Source organism: Cervus canadensis, chromosome 12 (assembly GCF_019320065.1).
Source record: "Cervus canadensis isolate Bull #8, Minnesota chromosome 12, ASM1932006v1, whole genome shotgun sequence".
Classification (NCBI taxonomy): domain Eukaryota; kingdom Metazoa; phylum Chordata; class Mammalia; order Artiodactyla; family Cervidae; genus Cervus; species Cervus canadensis.
In genome coordinates, this window is record NC_057397.1 from 14808150 (window position 1) to 14826829 (window position 18680).

The following is an 18680-nucleotide window of genomic DNA, read 5'->3' on the forward strand; positions in this document are numbered from 1 at the left end:
GTTAGATGAATATGTGAGCACAAGGTAGCCCACCAGAAAGGACTAAGGCATGGAGACTCTGGTAGAGTTGCCCCAGTTCACAAGTACAGGCAGGACGGACACAGACATTCAGGGAGAAGAGATGCTGACACTAAGATGTGGAGTGCTGAGTACCAGGGCACAGTCCTGGTCATGACTCCTAGCCATCTGGGAGCCCCTGCACCACCACTGAGATGCCCATATCTCTTGGCATTTCATTGCAGTACATCTGTAAGTTTCACTTTAGGAAGCAGAGACTCAGAAGTTGCAGAGGACTGTGGGAAAGACCTATTGGTTGGAAAGGGGTTACACTTACTCTGCCCAGATTCAGAAAAAGACAGTGACCAGGGGTGGGCATTTCAAAAGGACCAGGTTTCAGTATAATCACTTGGTGGAAGAACTTTAAAGCTATTGGACAGTGGAAGCAGCTGCTTCACAACGTTATCTGTTTGTGGATATATTTAAAAATAGGTTGTCACTTCATGGAAGAGGGTTCATCAAAATTTGTCTAATATGACATAAAGTGAAAGTGAAGTGAAAGTCACTCAGTCATGTCTGACTCTTCACGACCCCATGGACTTCTTCCAGGCCAGAATACTGGAATGGGTAGCCTTTCCCTTCTCCAGGGGATCTTCCTGACCCAGGAGTCGAACTGGGGTCTCCTGCATTGCAGGCTATCAGGGAAGCCCTAATATGACATAAGAATTTAATTTAAATGAACTCTTACATTGAGTAGGAATTGGATGAAATGTATTTTCCTTGAACTTTAACAACTGCAATGTAGTTTGTTCATTCATTCAACATGACCTGAGCCTCCTAGTCCACACATAGCTAAGGATCCTTATTCTATTGTTGATATCCAAAGATATTGCCTATACTAAAACTTCAGTTGAGAGCAGTGTTTTATTTATGTCTGAATCTGTAGCGCAAAAGACAATGCCTTCTACAGAGTAGATTTGCAGTAAATGTTTATCGAGAATATCAAATGAATTTTGTTGATTTTAGGAACTGAATATGACTGAATTCTTTTTGTGTACTAAATATGCCTACCTAGAATGAATATCACTAGTTAATATTTCTTGTTATTGTCCAGGTTCTAGGCTTAATGCCTTACATGTATTGTCTCATCCAAATCCTACAAACAAACCTTTTAAAAAAAATCATGCAGGTAATTCCCTAGTGGTCTAGTGGTTAAGATGCTAAGCTTTTATTGCCGAGGTCCTTGGTTGAAGCCCAGGTCAGGAAGCAACAGGCTGCTGTTGCTTCTCTTCCCCATTCTTTATCCTCCCACAAACAGCGTGGTGTGGAAAAAAAAAAAAAAAAAAAGATTGAAAAGTTAAAAAAAAAATCATGCACATAAGATCATCAGACTGTTTTTACTAATGAGGAAACTGAGGCACATAGAGGCTAAGTAGTTCCCCTTTGGTTCCACAGAGATTAATTAGATGATGCAGGATTGAAATTTAGGTTGTGGACTTCAAAGATAGCATAGTTCAGCAGAGCACTGTACCTCGAGTGAAGGAGTGATCATTATCAATCATTAAGAGGGCAGCATGTATTTTAAACAAGTGTGTGTGTGTGTGTGTGTGTGTGTGTGTTTAGTTGTTTGGTTGTGTCCGACTCTTTGAGACTCCATGAACTGTCGTCCGCCAGGCTCCTCTGTCCATGGGATTTCCCAGGCAAGAATACTGCAGTGGGTTGCCATTCCCTTCTCCAGGGGATCTTCCTGACCCAGGGATCGAACCCAGGTCTCTTGCATTGCAGGTGGATTCTTTACTGTCTGAGCCACAAGAGAGCCCATTTAAAACATAGCTAACAATTACTGAATGCTTTCTACATATGAGGTACTAAGTATCTGCTCATTTAACCCTCATAGCAGTCTCATAATGTAGATACTATTATGTGCTCACTTTATAGATAAGGCACAGAATTTTTGCATCTAGATTTATCAAACCCTAAAACTTTTCTTCTCAATACTGTGTGGTCTTATTTTCTCTTTTGTGATACTGAAGGGACAAATAATGAATCCTTCTATGAAGTATACATGTTGCTCTAAGAAAATTGTATTTGATTTTACCTGGAACTGGATCTCAACTCATCAAATGCTTTGTTAGGATAGTGATGTTCCAAAATGCCCTTTATGCATGTCCACTGGGCCACTCTTTTACCTGAGGGTTTATAGGCAGCTTAGAAGATAGTGGTGAAACTCCTCATAAAGGCAGTAGTTGTGGAAAAAAAGTATTCCAAGTGGAGATGATCTCAGGGCCTTGGTCACCATTTTACCAGGAACGGGATCTTGGAGGACACTTAACCTCCCCATGCCTTAGTTTCATCATCTATAACATGAGGATGATAATAATCCCAACTTCACAGTGCTGGTTAAAAGCTAGTATCCACAATGCCCTGAATTTCAGGCCTGACTCAGGCTGCTGTTGATCTCCTCCATTCCTCATCCCCTCAGCTACCTTCTTCTCTCTTTTATTCTCCCTCTTTCTGTTCCTCTTCATCATCCCCTCTCTTCTTCCCCACCATCTTTTTGTTATTCACAAAACTTTAATGGAGATTAAATTAGTCCATACAAGATATAATTCACTCCTTTTTCATATTTTCACCAAGCCAAAATCAGTCACATTCCAGAAATAATTCTAGACCTCATAGTTGGGTTGAAACCAAAAGCTGTAACTCTGTTCTAATAAAATATATGACTTTAGGGAAGGAGGCATAGCTCTCCTTCCTCCCCTATTGGTTTAGTATGTTTGCGATCAAAAGCCTTCTTGCAGAGAAAAAGGAACTGTACTGACTTATGCAAGCGTGTATGTCCACCAGAGACAGTGGTTCAGGGTGGGATGTTCTCAGGAAAAGCCTGGTTGTGAGATGTGGCAGATTAGGAGGAAGCCAAGAATCCACCACACTAACCTACACATCACCTGGGCAAGTCATTCACTAAGAAAAAATGCTTCTCCCCTTGTCTAGAAATCCCTCCTGGATGCTTCCAGGTTGAGATCTTCATATTATACTTTAAAGACACTAAGCAGGAGGAGGATTTGCCATTTCATTTCTTGGCCTTCGTTTCTCTCTCTCTCAATGAGGACTGTGCCGCCTCCTCCTGGGGTGTTGTGGGGGAGATGAATTAGCTAATATGGATAAAGAGTCTTTGATGATGACTGCTAAATGTGTGTACCGTGTAATTGCCATTTTCTCCCAAGAAAATGTTCGTATTGTTACTAATTAGGCATTGTTGACGCACCTCATGCCCCATTATTTTACAGTTGTCGTGCAATTAACTGGCAGCGGGACCATTTCAAATGACATTTATTGCCAATTTCCCTGGTTTAATTTTTGGAAATTTTATGGGAAGCCTGGGCATTGTTTCTTATTCACTGCAACTTAAATAGTTAACAACGTAAATATGGCTTTGGGTGGTGAGATTGTCAACACCCAGAGTTCTTTAGAGATTTTAATTAAGAACACTAAGGCACCTGAACTCCAGGGGAAAGCTCATTACAGCAACTAAGCACGCCGAACGCGTCTTCTTGGTGGGTCTGTGGCTCCTTGTGCCTGAGAGCCTGTGCACGTGTGTGTATGTGTTTACATGTGTGTGTGCGCGAGTATGGCTTTGTGACCAATAGTGTAATAGGAAATACGAGGACAAAAACAAAATCCTCCTTTGGCTCAGCCTTCTCTAAGGCGTACACTAGAAAAGCTGATTAATGAATTTTTCTCCATTTTCTTACTATAACGTAGAGATTTGAGCCGGCTCAAATCAGGCATCGTTTATTAGATGTCTACTATGTTATTACATGGAACTTCCCAGGTGGTGCTAGTGGTAAAGAATCTGCCAGGCAATGCAGGAGATGCAAGTTTGATTCCTAGGTGGATAAGATCCTCTGGGGAAGAAGATGGCAACCCACTTCAGTATTCTTGCCTGGAAAATCCCATGGACAGAGGAGCCTGGTGGGCTACAGTCCATGGGGCTGCAAAGAGTCAGACATGACTGAGTGATGGAGCGTGTGTTATTACTTATTGCACTCGATGAGTTTCATGGTTTTTTTAAGCTTCACAAGTCAATGAGGTCTCATACACTGACGAAGTGAAGGTTCAGAGAGGATAAGGAAAGTGTCCGGCGTCACACAACGAGTCAAGATGAAGACAGGACTTAAACCCGAGTCTGTCAGATTCTGAAGCCTGGACCCCTCCATTCTCTCTCCTGAACAAAATTGCTGAGCTTTCAGTCTGTCAGTGAGTCTGAGCATTTCAAAGGCCAACCTGTGCCTTCTCCAGAAGCCTTGCAGGATCCGCTGTCTAAATGCATCTTCTCTCCTCTATCTGGTGCCACTTTCTGTCACTTCTCATAGTCTGACTTTTATTTTAGCTGCATGCCAGCTGGGAAGACTGTATAATAGGATGGTTATGAAAGCGTGGCTTTGGAGACCCCTGGATTATATTTCTCACTCTGCCTCTTCGCATCTGGCTTATCTTAGACAAATGTCATCTCCTTAGCTTCATTTTGTTGGTGTGAAGATGAAAATGAAAGTAAATATGGAAAGTGCTTAGGAGGTTTCATGGCACATAGGAAGCACGCAGTACACAATAGGATGCATGGATATGTTGGGGCTCCAGATGGGCCACCCCAAATTAGGGCACAATGGCAAACTGATTACTTTGAGTTGAAATTGCTTGAGAAACAGCCAGTGTGTGCCACAAAAGGGAAGGGAAAGAGGGAGCGGCTTTAGGAAACCAACGACACACATTTCCCAACCTAAAGATGTCCTACAACCCGAGAAGCTGTGCGAACGTGCAAGTGGCCGTGCCTCCGCTCTGCAGAGTCAGCCCCCGCAGGGATGACCAGCATGATTGGCAGCCCGTGTGCCTACAGGATGCCAGCTTCATGGTGTATGAGCTCATATAGGCCCAGATGCTCCACGAGGCATCTCTCCACGGCAGGGCTGGTCCAGGCATCACCCTGTCTCCCTCACTGACCCTGCCTGCTGGAAAAAGCAAGGCTGCACGCTAACCATCTCCTGTTTTTGTGGGGTTTTTGTTTTGTTTTACTCTTTGCTTTTACCTGCCTGGGTGTCCTCAGGATCTGTGTGTCTCCAGCAGGCACAGACGATTCTCAGAGCTTCTCTTAACTGAATGTGAGAGCAGGGTCACTTGGTTTGAAAGCAGAATGAAGTGGGCTTGAGGCATACTTCCATCACTTGCTGGCAACTGGCAGGCTATTGAGCTAGTAGTCTGAGTTTTGGTTGTTTTATCACCTGCCAGATGGAGTAGGGGGAATAATAACTATTCCACATTGTGAGGATCAAAGGGGAGAAAGATATCACTCAAATGAGTGAGTTCAGATAAAATTGTCACTTACTGGGTACATAACATGGACTGGATGATGCTGGAAACATTATCGTAATAGTCAGTTGACACTACCATCCCCTTGGGTACAGGTGAGGAAACAGAGGCTCATAGAGGTGGTTTAACTTGCTGGAGATTTCCCAGCTTTCATGCCTAGGCTGAGTCCAGATATCCAGTATTAGCCAGGTTAGAGGCTGCCTGGGCTTCAGAGAGGACAAATTAGCTACCTAGTAAGTGGTCTGACTGGATGTCTAAGCCTCTGCCAGCAGAGAGGCTCCTTGTTTGAGAAGGGCTTGATGAGGAGCTCTCCTGGCTGAATTCTGTGTGCTGGTAGGAATGCAGTGAGGTTGGGGGCTGGGAGGAAGAAGGATCTGAGTTTCATTATTTGTTTAGTCACTCACTGGGTGCATCGAGTGTGCCTTGTTCATGTCCTCCTGTGGCTTCCCTGGACCTCTGCACAAAGATCCTGATGCTACTGGATGCCACACGGCCCACCTCCACCACCCGCTGCAGCCTCCCATCACCCCACCCTTTCAGAGTCTGCTCCCTCTTGTCCTTGCAAATGCTGCTGCTTCTGCCTGGAACTTTCCCCTTATTGCTCTTGTGTCACCAACTACACCTTCTTCATCCTTGGGGGCTCTCAGTCCAAGCCTCTCTTTCTCAAGGCAGGCTGCTCTGGGGCCAGTTTCCAGTGTGAATCACTATCTTTTCTATTATCCATGGCTTGTACTTGCCTTTCTTTCCTTCAGAGTGCCCCAGTCTGCATCTGTACCTTGTCTAATGGATCAGTTGGTTAATATTTGCCTCTCCATTTTAGATTCAAGCTCCATAAGAGTGGGGACATAGCATGGCTGGCACAGAACCCAGACATCTTCTAATAAGAGATACCTACTATGTACATATTCTCTAAATCCCTCTCTAAATCCTAGTCAGTCTTCAATTTGTGAAACTAGCATTTTCAGTTCAGTTCAGTTGCTCAGTCGTGTCCGACTCTTTGTGACCCCATGAACCACAGCACGCCAGGCATCCCTGTCCATCACCAACTCCCAGAGTTTACCCAAACTCATGCCCATCGAGTCAGTGATGCCATCCAACCATCTCATCCTCTGTTGTCCCCTTCTCCTCCTGCCCCCAATCCCTCCCAGCATCAGGGTCTTTTCCAATGGGTCAACTCTTTGCATGAGGTGGCCAAAGTACTGGAGTTTCAGCTTCAGCATCAGTCCTTCCAATGAACACCCAGGACTGATCTCCTTTAGGATGGACTGGTTGGATCTCCTTGCAGTCCAAGGGACTCTCAAGAGTATTCTCCAACACCATAGTTCATAAGCATCAATTTTTCAGCCCTCAGCTTTCCTCACAGTCCAACTCTCATGCTAAATAAATATTTGTAATGCACTCCTCCCAAGCATCTTCTATTCCTTCCCATCACTAACTTAGTTCATATCTACATATTCCTTAATGGGTCAAATGGACAATAACAAATAAATAGAGGAAGGAAGGAATGGATATAATTTGACTTATTACACCCTTAACTGTTAGCAATGCTTGAGCTTCAAAAAGTGTTTGTCATTATTTTGTAGGGTTTCAAAGTCGGGTAGAGAATCTAAGAGCTGGTCTGCCTATCTAATTGGCAGCTCCAGTCCGTACCCCTAAAGTGATTCTTTGTATGTGTGTAAGGGGGGTGTTAAGCATGGACTTTGGAACCAGACTCAGTTTAATTCAGTTCAGTTGCTCAGTCGTGTCCAACTCTTTATGACCCCACGGACTGCAGCACGCCAGGCTTTCCTATCCATCACCAACTCCCGGAGCCTACTCAAACTCATGTCTGTTGGGTCCGTGATGCCGTTCAACCATCTCATCCTCTATCATCCCCTTCTCCTCCTGCCTTCAATCCTTCCCAGCATCAGGGTCTTTTCAAACGAGTCAGTTCTTCACATCAGGTGGCCAAAGTATTGGAACCAGACTATCTGCATTTAAAACCTGATTGTACCACTGTAAATTTAAATTAGTTTTTTGACTCAGTTTTATAATCTGTAAATGTAATAATAGTCTGTAAGGTAATAATAATAATAATCTGTAAGGTAATAGTAGTCCTTACATGGGAGTGTTGTAATGAAGATTAAATAATATTTATTTATTTCACAAAGCATTTAGAACAATTCCTGACATACAGTTCATGCTACATAAGCACTGACTTTTATTTTGTTTAGGAGGTAAATCATGTTATGCTTTTTCATGTGCCAGCTTCATAAAACCCACTTCCTTCCTAAGTCTCCAACCATTTCTCTCATAGTTCTGGCTTCTGCCTCCCTCTGACCTGAGTGCTAAAACCTATTTGCTGAGTCTACTTGAATTATGACAATATTTTTTTTTTCTTCTGTGATTGCCTTTGAAAAGGGAATTTCCTTTAATTTCAAAACAAATTTTAATTTCAAATATGATTTCAATTTCAATGTGATTTCCACTGTAATTTCTCTACTGGTGGAAAATTGTCTTATAGTCTCAGTTGTACCTGAACTTTGTCTCGGGAAAATTTGGTTCAACAGAATCAATCAGCCAGAAGGAGCAGTGCTGGGGAGGGAGGGAGCTTGAGAAAGGCGGCTGTCAGTCTGAGTGAACACAGCTCAGCTCTTTTGAACTGATGGGAGCTGGAAGTTCTGATGTTAGCTTTTGTGCCCATTAACTCTTCTCTTCCTCACCTCTCAATGAACTTCCTGGCTAGCAAGCTGATATATCTTTTTTTTTTTTTAAAGGAATGTTAATGAAATGTCTTTGTAAGATGGGCTGCCAGGGCAATTTAAAAACAAAACTGGCTATTAGGGCTATTAGGATTCACTAAAGGCTTAGAGATGTGAAACTAAAGTATAATCTGGTTAAAGCAGAAAATATTGTCTGGTATGGAGGACAACATCCAGCATCTAGAAGAGTCTTAATTGCTGGCTCACTAATTAGGACTTTGGAGACCTTGAGGGAAGTCCCTTCCTTTCTCTGCACCTCCTCATCTGTTAAAGGAAATAGTCAATTATTTACTCAACAAATATTGGCTGAGCTCCTATTATGTCCTAGGCACTACTGGACTAGATAAGCTTTTAACTAGTTTTACAGTTGAACAATGCTGTGAAAAACATTCCTGAAACTTCAAATATGATGAACTCAACAGTAGGGGCAGAGTGAACTGCCTTGTTTTAATCTGAGCAATTAAGATAGTATAAGGAGTGGCACATAATATGCCATATTTGGATATATTTGGTGTTTTTTTCAAAAATCCAATTTTTGCCTTTCTTGCTTTCTGTAATGTTTATGTACTATTTTATTGACTTCATATTTATTAGTCCCTTCCTCCTATTTATTTTGGGTTTACTGTGCTCTTCTTTTTCTGAATTTTACTATGGAAACACAAATCATTGATACTTAGTTTTTTGTTTTTTCTGCCAGTTATGAAAGATGCCAGGAATCAGAAATATCACCACTACCCAGCTAGAAGAATTATCAGGGTGTATAATTAACCAGGATCAAATTGAGGCTTTAACAGATAATATCTCGGTATGGTCTTATATTAAACCTGGACATATTTGGGCTTTTGGGACTTTTTAAAGTCTCTTGAACATTTAAAAATAGAAATAAATTCTATAAAAGAAAACCAAAACAATCAGAGAATCTGGTTTCAAAAATTGATGTGGGAAAGATGTCCAAGTAGAAGCTATAAATGTGTAGTGATTATTTCTGGTATTTAATTTTTCATTTGTCATTTATGATTTGGGTTTTTTTTGGGGTCTACATATAAGTACTTAAATTTGTAAAATTTCCCCTGCTTTAGCCACTTTCTAAAATTTTACCTTTTCATTACCTTTCTTTACGGCTTTTCATCATTGTGATATGCTGCCTTTTCATTATGATTGAAATATTTTAATGTCCTTTGTGATTTCTTCTGTGACCTATGTGATATTTAGAAGTGTGCTGTTTAATTTCCAATTATTTGCATACTTTTATTTTAGTTTTAGTTATTGGATTCTAATTTGCCTCCTTTGTACTCAGAAACACAATCTGGATGCCTTGTGGTATTTCCTTTCAGCTCAGGAACAGACTCTCTTACACGTGCACAGTCCAGTCCTGGGCCAGGGCTCCAGAGAGATCTCCCCACGTGGCTTTCCGGGGATTCCTATCTGCACAGCGCCCCTCTCTTTTCTTTGCTGCCCTGTGAATTCCAGTGGCTTTAACAGCCTTCAACACTAATCTCTGCCTCCTTAGCCCAGTAAGACTGCTGTTCTTTCCTTGGCCTTTATTTCCAGTGACATGTGGCAGCCTTGAAAGCTCCTCAAGGCAGAAGGGTGGGAAAACATTGAGTTCACTACATGTTACTTCTTTTCTTTCCAGCTAGCATTATAGTTCCACATTGACACCCACCCCTCGCCCATCCCCACCTCTGCCAATTCTCTGAAAATGCTTCACGTAAATATTTTGTCCAGTTTTGTGTTTTTTACAGGCTTCCCTGGTGGCTCAGATGGTATCCACCTGCAATGCGGTAGACCTGGGTTTGATCCCTGGGTTGGGAAGATCCCCTGGAGAAGGGAAAGGCTTCCCACTTCAGTATTCTTGCCTGGAGAATCCCCATGGACAGAGGAGCCTGGCGGGCTACTATCCATGGGGTCTCAAAGAGTCGGACATGACTGAGCAACTAAGCACAGAACAGCATGGTTGTTTACGGAAGGGGGCAGAGGGAGCAGTCTAGAACCCACACTCTGCATGGTCAAACTCAAAGCATTACTTTTAAATTTAATCCTGTTTAAGTTACTAACATTAACATAAGAACGGGGTTTTGGAAATTAAGGTTTTAAAATGCATGTTTAAAAATTTAATAAAATGAACTTATTTTTATCAGGGCTTTTAACTTTATTTCTCTTTGCATTTCTAATAGCAATTTCATTTTGTTTATAAACTTCAGCAGGAAAAAAATATTGAGTCATTTCTATCTCAATTTGGGACCTTCAATCACTTTGAGCAACTAAATTGGGTCTAAATTGCTATAGAAAACGTCTTTCCAGAAATACATGAACAGTATTTTACTTGATCCTTTTAAAAGATAACACAAAGAACTAGTTAAGAATGGCTAATTTAATATGTAGGATCAACTATGAATGGCTTGCTCTTATAATTGGTTTACTTAAGCACAAGAATAATAGCATCTGAGAACCAGTGATATCTGGATATAGCTATAACATAACTGGTTGATACCTCCCATACCCCTTACTTAGGTGAAGGTGAGTCCTTTAGTAATGTATGGGTGTGAGAGTTGGACTGTGTAGAAAGCTGAGCACCGAAAAGTTGATGCTTTTGAACTGTGGGGTTGGAGAAGACTCTTGAGAGTCCCTTGGACTGCAAGGAGATCCAACCAGTCCATCCTAAAGGAGATCAGTCCTGGGTGTTCATTGGAAGGACTGATGCTGAAGCTGAAACTCCAGTACTTTGGCCACCTCATGCAAAGAGTTGACTCATTGGAAAAGACCCTGATGCTGGGAGGGATTGGGGGCAGGAGGAGAAGGGGACAACAGAGGATGAGATGGTTGGATGGCATCACCGACTCGATGGACATGGGTTTGAGTAAACTCCAGGAGTTGGTGATGGACAGGGATGCCTGGCGTGCTGTGGTTCATGGGGTCGCAAAGAGTCGGACAGGACTGAGTGAATGACTGAACTGAACTGAACTGAACTGAAAGGCACTATCGCTCTCCGGCTCTCATCTGGATGTTCTTACTGATGCATGTCTGAGTCTACCTGTTTTTGCTGAATCTCTTCTGTGCTTCATACTTGTCTATGACAGATATGTCAGATATTTTTGTTTCCTAACAGTCATTACCTTATGCTTGTATTGAAGATCTAACTCCAAAGAATTTTCACTCTTTCTCTATAATTCCTTCCATACTAGCTATGAGCAGAGTCTTCATTTATTTCATTTCTTTTAGTCATTCTTGTTATACTGCTTATTGCATATCCATGAAAATGCTGAAAATTGAAAAATGAAAAAATCCTGGCTTTTCTAGGAGGGAGTGGGGAATTATATTCACAAAAATATAATTTCTGCAAAATTATATTGGAAAAGCCCCTTGCTACCTGGGAATAGTGTCTTTTCTCTGCAGCAAGGAGAGGGGTTTAGGCTGTTTGACAAAAAAAAAAAAAAATCCAAATTTCAAGCTATCTGAAATAAATCTGCTTCACTGGGTCAAAAGTTATTTAACCTACACAATTCCTGTGTCTTTGTTTGATGTTAGTTCTGGAAGGTCTTATAGGTCTTCATAGAACCATTCAGCTTCTTCTTCTTCGGCATTATCAGTTGGGACATAGACATGGATTACTTTGATACTGAATTACTTTGATATTGAATGGTTTGCCTTGGAAACGAATAGAGATCATTCTGTCAGTTTTGAGACTGCACCCAAGTACTGCATTTTGAACTCTTTTGTTGATTATGAGGGCTACTCCATTTCTTCTAAGGGATACTTGCCCACAGTAGTAGATATAATGGTCATCTGAATTAAATTTGCCCATTCCAGTCCATTTTAGTTTACTGATTCCTAAAATGTCAATGTTCACTCTTGCCATCTCCTGTTTGACCACTTCCAATTTACCCTGATTCATGGACCTAACATTCTAGGTTCTAGGCAATATTGTTCGTTACAGCATCGGGCTTTACTTGCATCACCAGTCACATCCACACCTGGGCATTGTTTTCTCTTTGGCTCCGTCTCTTCATCTTTCTGGAGTTATTTCTCCACTCTTCTCCAGCAGCATATTGGGCACCTACCAACCTGGGGAGTTCATCTTTCAGTGTCATATCTTTTTGTCTTTTCATACTGTGCATGAAAGTTCCTTTTCATACTATTCTTTCTATAAAGAAAACTGAGCATTGAAGAATTGATGCTTTTGAATGGTGGTGTTGGAGAAGACTCTTGAGAGTCCCTTGGAGTGCAAGGAGATCCAACCTGCCAATCCTAAAGGAAATCAGTCCTAAATATTCATTGGAGGGACTGACGCTGAAGCTGAAACGCCAATACTTTGGCTATCTGGTGCGAAGAACTGACTCATTGGAAAATACCCTGGAACAGGGGAAAATTGAAGGCAAGAGGAGAAGGGGACAACAGAGGATGAGATGGTTGGATGGCATCACCAACTAGATAGACATGAGTTTGAGCAAGCTCCAGGAGTTGGTGATGGACAGGGAAGCCTGGCGTGCTGCAGTCCTTGGGGTCACAAACAGTCAGACACAACTGAGCAACTGAACTGAACTGAATTCCTGTGTCATATTGTTAAAGTAATTCCTAGCTGTAACCATCTGAATTTTCCCCTTTAGTTATTTCATGCTCATTTAATATGATACAAATGAACTTAATAATATCCATTTTGGATGTTTTAACCTTTTTTTCCCCTAACAGTTCTTTCATATGTTTCAAAAAGATACTACTACTGGAACAACACATTCTGGGTAGATGAGACATTATTCTATCTTCCACTCATTTGTATGGATCAGCTATAATTTAAAATCACAAATGCCACTATTTGGGGGGAAATAATTATACTTTATACTCTGAAGGACACAAAATAAACAAACTCCCCACCCTCAAGTTGCTCAAAGCAAACATGAAAAGCCCAGGCATACATGCTAAGTTAATTTAGTTGTGTCTGACTGTTTGTGACCCTATGCACTGTAGCCCACCAGGCTCCTCTGACTCTGGGATTCTCCAGGCAAGAATACTGGAGTGGGTTGCCAGGCCCTCCATGGGATCTTCTGTACCCAGGGATAAAACCCATGTCTCATTATGTCTCCTGCATCTTAACCCCTAGAGCCACCTGGGAAGCCCTATCCCATGCATAGTTACATGCAAAATTAAATGACAAAATTCCTTTTAACATGCTCAAAGCAGGAAATTTCATGAAAAAAATTATTGAGCAGGAACTCAGAAATTATTCAGAGAAGGAACTCAGGATCAGAGTGGGCTGAGAAATCTTTTTACAGAAAGATAGTGTTGTCAAAGAAAGTTTGTCCAACATCCAATGTCTGTAGTCCTAAAATATGTTGATGCTTAAACCTCACCATAGTGTTTATATGTAAAGGTTTAGAAGGATCTTTGTTCTTTGGAACACAGTAGGCTGTGCTGTCTAATTTGATAATCTATCTCCTTATTTAGTATATAGGCCACTATCCCTATGCTTGGCTCTCAGGGAAACCCCTCTGCTTCTATTAGTGCCTCTTGTGATGCAGTCAGTAATGGGACTGGCTCTGCATTCTATTTCTGAAAAATGTCACAGACCAATGTGGATGGATCTCTTAGGCCCAAGTTATAAATGAATGAGCAACAACAGACTAGGAAAAACATCTCTAAACACAACCAGAACTATGACTGAATTGTACACAGCTCCTGGTAAATATAGTTCTGTACGTTATAGCTTTGAGGACAGACCTGAGCATCTTTCCTCCAGGTTTGCACACAGGGAATGATATAAATGAATTTAAAGAAGAAATACCAAACAAAAAGGAAGACTGGCAGCCATATTAAAGACAAGCTCTCCTTGTTTTTAGCGGTAGGGATCCGTTTCTAATTGTATCCTTTTACTATCTCATATATAATATAATCGCCTTTCTCTTGGAGAATGATGACACCAAAGCAGTTGATCTTATTTTTATCAATTAAAGTGACCCAATCCATATGATTTTCAAGGGGTATAACAATACTTTTATAACAATAAATCATGTGCAAAGACTAAAACGTGGTTCTGCAATCATGTGTAGAGGAGGAATGTGTGCACTTCTGGATGTTTGTGTTCTCTGGACAGAAGCTAATCACTGGAGCTAGGACTTAATGCTTCAGCATCCATATCTCTTTGGGAACACTCTTTATCCTTGTTTGAAAGCAGAGGCTGAGAAATGAAACTTAAGCTCCTTTTACAAAGCCTTATTTAATCAGGCCTCTTACTTATCTGCAGGCATAAACCAGACTCCCCAGAGCTGAAACTTACTTCATTTGCTGGGCAATAAAAATATTTACCCTCCCACTTCCCACTTCACAGGGACGTAGTCCAGGAACTGAAACACATTTGACCTTAAATGATGGGTAGAATTAATGTTTCTAAAAATAGCTTCTCCATCCCAAGTTTAAATAAATGGTCACTTTACACTTTTCTTTAGCTACTTTTATAAAATACGTTGAACTTTTATTTAATGAAATAAGGTTGTAACTCTATTCTTTGCAATCTATTAGTCAGTTGACCAACCAACATTTACTGAGTAGTTTATCTAACTGGTGACACATTTTTTATCAGATATAACACTTTTGTGTATACTTGAGACTGTATTTGGACTTTGCAGCCTGCCCCAGTATCTATTAGTCCCCATACCTGTACCCCAGTTTTAATCCTTTAAGTTCAGTTTCTTAACTTCCAGCATATTGGGCTGGATCATCCTTTGTTGTAGAGAGAAGTCTCATGCATTGTGGGGTACTGAGCAGCATCCTTGGCCTTTGCCCACCGGATATCAGCAGCACATCCCCCATCCTCATCCCAACTCAGTGGTGACAAGCAAAAATGTCTGAAAGGCATTGCCAAATGTCTGGGTGACAAAATTGCCCCCAGTTGAGAAGTACTGTTTTGGCTTAATAATCAGTCAGTCAGTTCAGTTGCTCAGTCGTGTCCAACTCATTGCGACCCCATGGACTGCCGCATGCCAGGCTTCCCTGTCCATCACCAACCCCTGGAGTTTGCTCAAACTCATGTCCATTGAATTGGTGATGCCATCCAACCATCTCATCCTCTGTCATCCCCTTCTCCTCCCGCCTTCTATCTTTCCCAGCTCCAGGGTCTTTTCCAGTTCAGTTCTTTGCATCAGGTGGCCAAAAGGATTGGAGCTTCAGCTTCAGCATCAGTCCTTCCAATGAATATTCAGGATTGATTTCTTTTAGGATTGATTGGTTTGATCTCCTTGAAGTCCAAGGGACTCTCAGAAGTATTCTCCAACACCACAGTTCAAAAGCATCAATTCTTTGGTGCTCAGCTTTCTTTATGGCCCAGCTCTTACATCCATACATGACTACCGGAAAAACCATAGCTTTGACTAGATGGATCTTTGTTGGTAAAGTGATGTCTCTGCTTTTTAATATGCTGTCTATGTTGGACATAGCTTTTCTTTCAAGGAGCAAGCGTCTTTTAATTTCATGGTTGCAGTCATCATCTGCAGTGATTTTGGAGCCCTCAAAATTAAGCCAACAGTATGAAAAGGCTTGATAATACTTTTTATATTAGATAGGATAAACCAATTTTTATTTTCCTTTATCTCCCTCAATATATCTCAGGTAGTCTCATACATTTATTATTCTAGTTAAATTTTAAATTCTTTTGCAAATATATTTAATTTATATATTATTTGAAGGGAAATGGTATTTATAAATATTAATTATCTAATACAAATATATTTCTATTTATACCATTTCTTGCATTCTAAATTGCAATTGGAAAAAAAAAATAAATTGCAATTGGTTGTATCTAGTATTAAAAATATTTTCAACCTGCCCTCTTGTTTAATCACACTATTATCCATGAAGCATGTACATAAATTATTACCTACATTTCATAGATGGGATTTGGATGTTGAAAGGAAAAAGGAAGAAGGTAGCACCCGAGGCTGTCAACTTGGACTCCAGGGCCTCCTCTTTTAGTCTCTGCCTTGTTTGAAGATCTAAAATCGGAAAACAAGATGAGGAAGATATAGAAGAGAGTATGAGATGTTTCCTATGTTTAAAACAAGGATTGAAAACAAAGCTTTCATTTTTCAATGTGAGGGAATATTTTCCTCATGATTTGGAAGATTCCAGCTTTTGTGCTTTTCCTTCTGGGTCAAAACTGAGTCAGTTGTAGTAAGATGGCTGAACCTAGACTCTCTTATACAGAATGAGATAAGTCACAAAGAGAAAAACAGATATCATGTATTAACACATATATATGGAATCTAGAAAAATGGTACTAATGAACCTGGTAGACAATGGGCTTGTGGATACAGTGAGGGGAAGGTGAGGGTGGGACAAATTGAGAAAGTAGCACTAATGTAAATTTTTAAAAATTAATTTCCAGTTCAGTTTTGCAAACTCAAGAGATGTGTGCAGTTTGAATAAATTTGAAGATTGCCTCTTTATTAGAAATGCTTGGGGGAAACTCTGAGGCATTAGTATCCCATTCATTTGAGTAGAGGTCTGGTAATTTCTGTTTAAAGGCACAACAGTGGGTAATTATGTAGTCAAAATCTGAAAGTCATTATAAGACTTTTAACCTTCTTCCTCTCTTTCTCTCCCTGCCTAGATCCTAGGAATGGAAGAATAACTTGGAACACAAAATCACTGTGCCATTAGACCTTTGTTTTTGACAAAAATTCACTCCATAAACTTTATCAATGCATGATCATGAAGAAGAGATGAGTTTCTTTTCCTTCTGCCTCAGTATGTCTGCTGCTGCTGATGTCACTTCAGTCATGTCCGACTCCTTGCAGTCCCATGGTCCATAGATCGCCAGACTCTTCTGTCCATGGAACTCTCCAGGCAAGAATACTGGAGTGTGTTACCGTACTCTCTTTCAGGGAATCTTCCTGACCCAGGGATCGAACCTGTGTCTCTTCTGTCTCTTGCACTGGCAGGCAGGTAGCCTGTGCTATTTTACCACTAGCTACTTTACCACTACCACTAGCGCTACCTGGGAAACCCCCGTATGTGTCTATAAGGGATTTATTTATAATAGTTCACTAAAGCAAGATGTGGAAGGTTAGGAGGTATCACAAACAGTAGTGTTTGTGGTGCCCACTGAAACAGGGCAAGTTTGTATGGACAGATCAATTGGAAAGGAAGAAAGATGGCCAAGGCCACATGACAATGTAGCATCTGAGAATATGTAACAGACTACAGGGAAGGTCTAGACTAATGACTGGGATTCAGTTCAGTTCAGTTCAGTTCAGTTGCTCAGTTGTGTCCGACCCTTTGCGACCCCATGAACTGCAGCACGCCAGGCCTCCCTGTCCTTCACCAACACCCAGAGTCCACCCAAACCCACGTCCATTGAGTCGGTGATGCCATCCAACCATCTCATCCTCTGTTGTCCCCTTCTCCTCCTGCCCTTAGTCTTTACCAGCATCAGCATCTTTTCCAATGAGGCAACTGTTTGCATCAGGTGGCCAAAGTATTGGAGTTTCAGCTTCAACATCAGTCCTTCCAATGAACACCCAGGACTGATCTCCATGTTGAATTTATACCCTATCTAATGACTGGGATTAGATAGGGTATAAATTCAACATAAATTAACAAGGATGTGCCAAGTGAAGATGAATGAAAATCCAGTGCTCTAGCAGCATCAGGGAAAACTGTTCACAAATAACCAGCTTCCAATCTCTCAGCTAAGTTCAAGAGCAAAGAGGGAAAGAAATTAGGAAGGACTAAGAATAAAATGACAGAACACTAATTAGAGTTTTATAGGAACCACATGATTGAAATGAGAAGCTGGCTCAAGGAACATGTCAAAGACTCAATTATGTGCAGTGGAGAATGAAATCCCAGAAGATCAGTAGCAGATATTTCTTTATTCTATATCTTTATGTGCTGAATGGACTTGCTCTTATTATACCACCGGATAGCATTTATGCATTAAGTTGACAAACACTTTTTGAGGACTGGGTGATGGGAATTTAGTAGATGAAATAGAAAAACATCCTACTGTCATGCAGTTTATATTCTAATAAAGGGTGAGAGATAAGAAACATAATAAATAGACAAAACACACAGTATATTCAAAAGTATAAGTGATATAGAAAAATTGTGTAGGGTAAAAAGGATTAGGAATGCTGTCAAAATAAATATGGACTTAGATAGAGAGAGACTGTATTTAAAATGATTATTCTGATAGGGAGAATGTTTTGATCCCAGAAATCCGCAAGTATCTCAAAATTAAACCAAAAAAGACTTTTCTTTTATGGAGGGTGGAGAACTGGTGGGAAATTTGTAGGGGTGTGGGTAGGACAAGTTAGTGAATAGGGTAGGTGAACAGGTGGCATCATTGGGGTGTTTTATTTTTTATTTTATTTTTATTTATTTATTTTTTTTAATTTTAATTTTTTTATTATTATTATTTTTTTTCCAGTGGGTTTTGTCATACATTGATATGAATCAGCCATGGATTTACATGTATTCCCAATCCCGATCCCCCCTCCCACCTCCCTCTCCACCCAATTCCTCTGGGTCTTCCCAGTGCACCAGGCCGGAGCACTTGTCTCATGCATCCCACCTGGGCTGGTG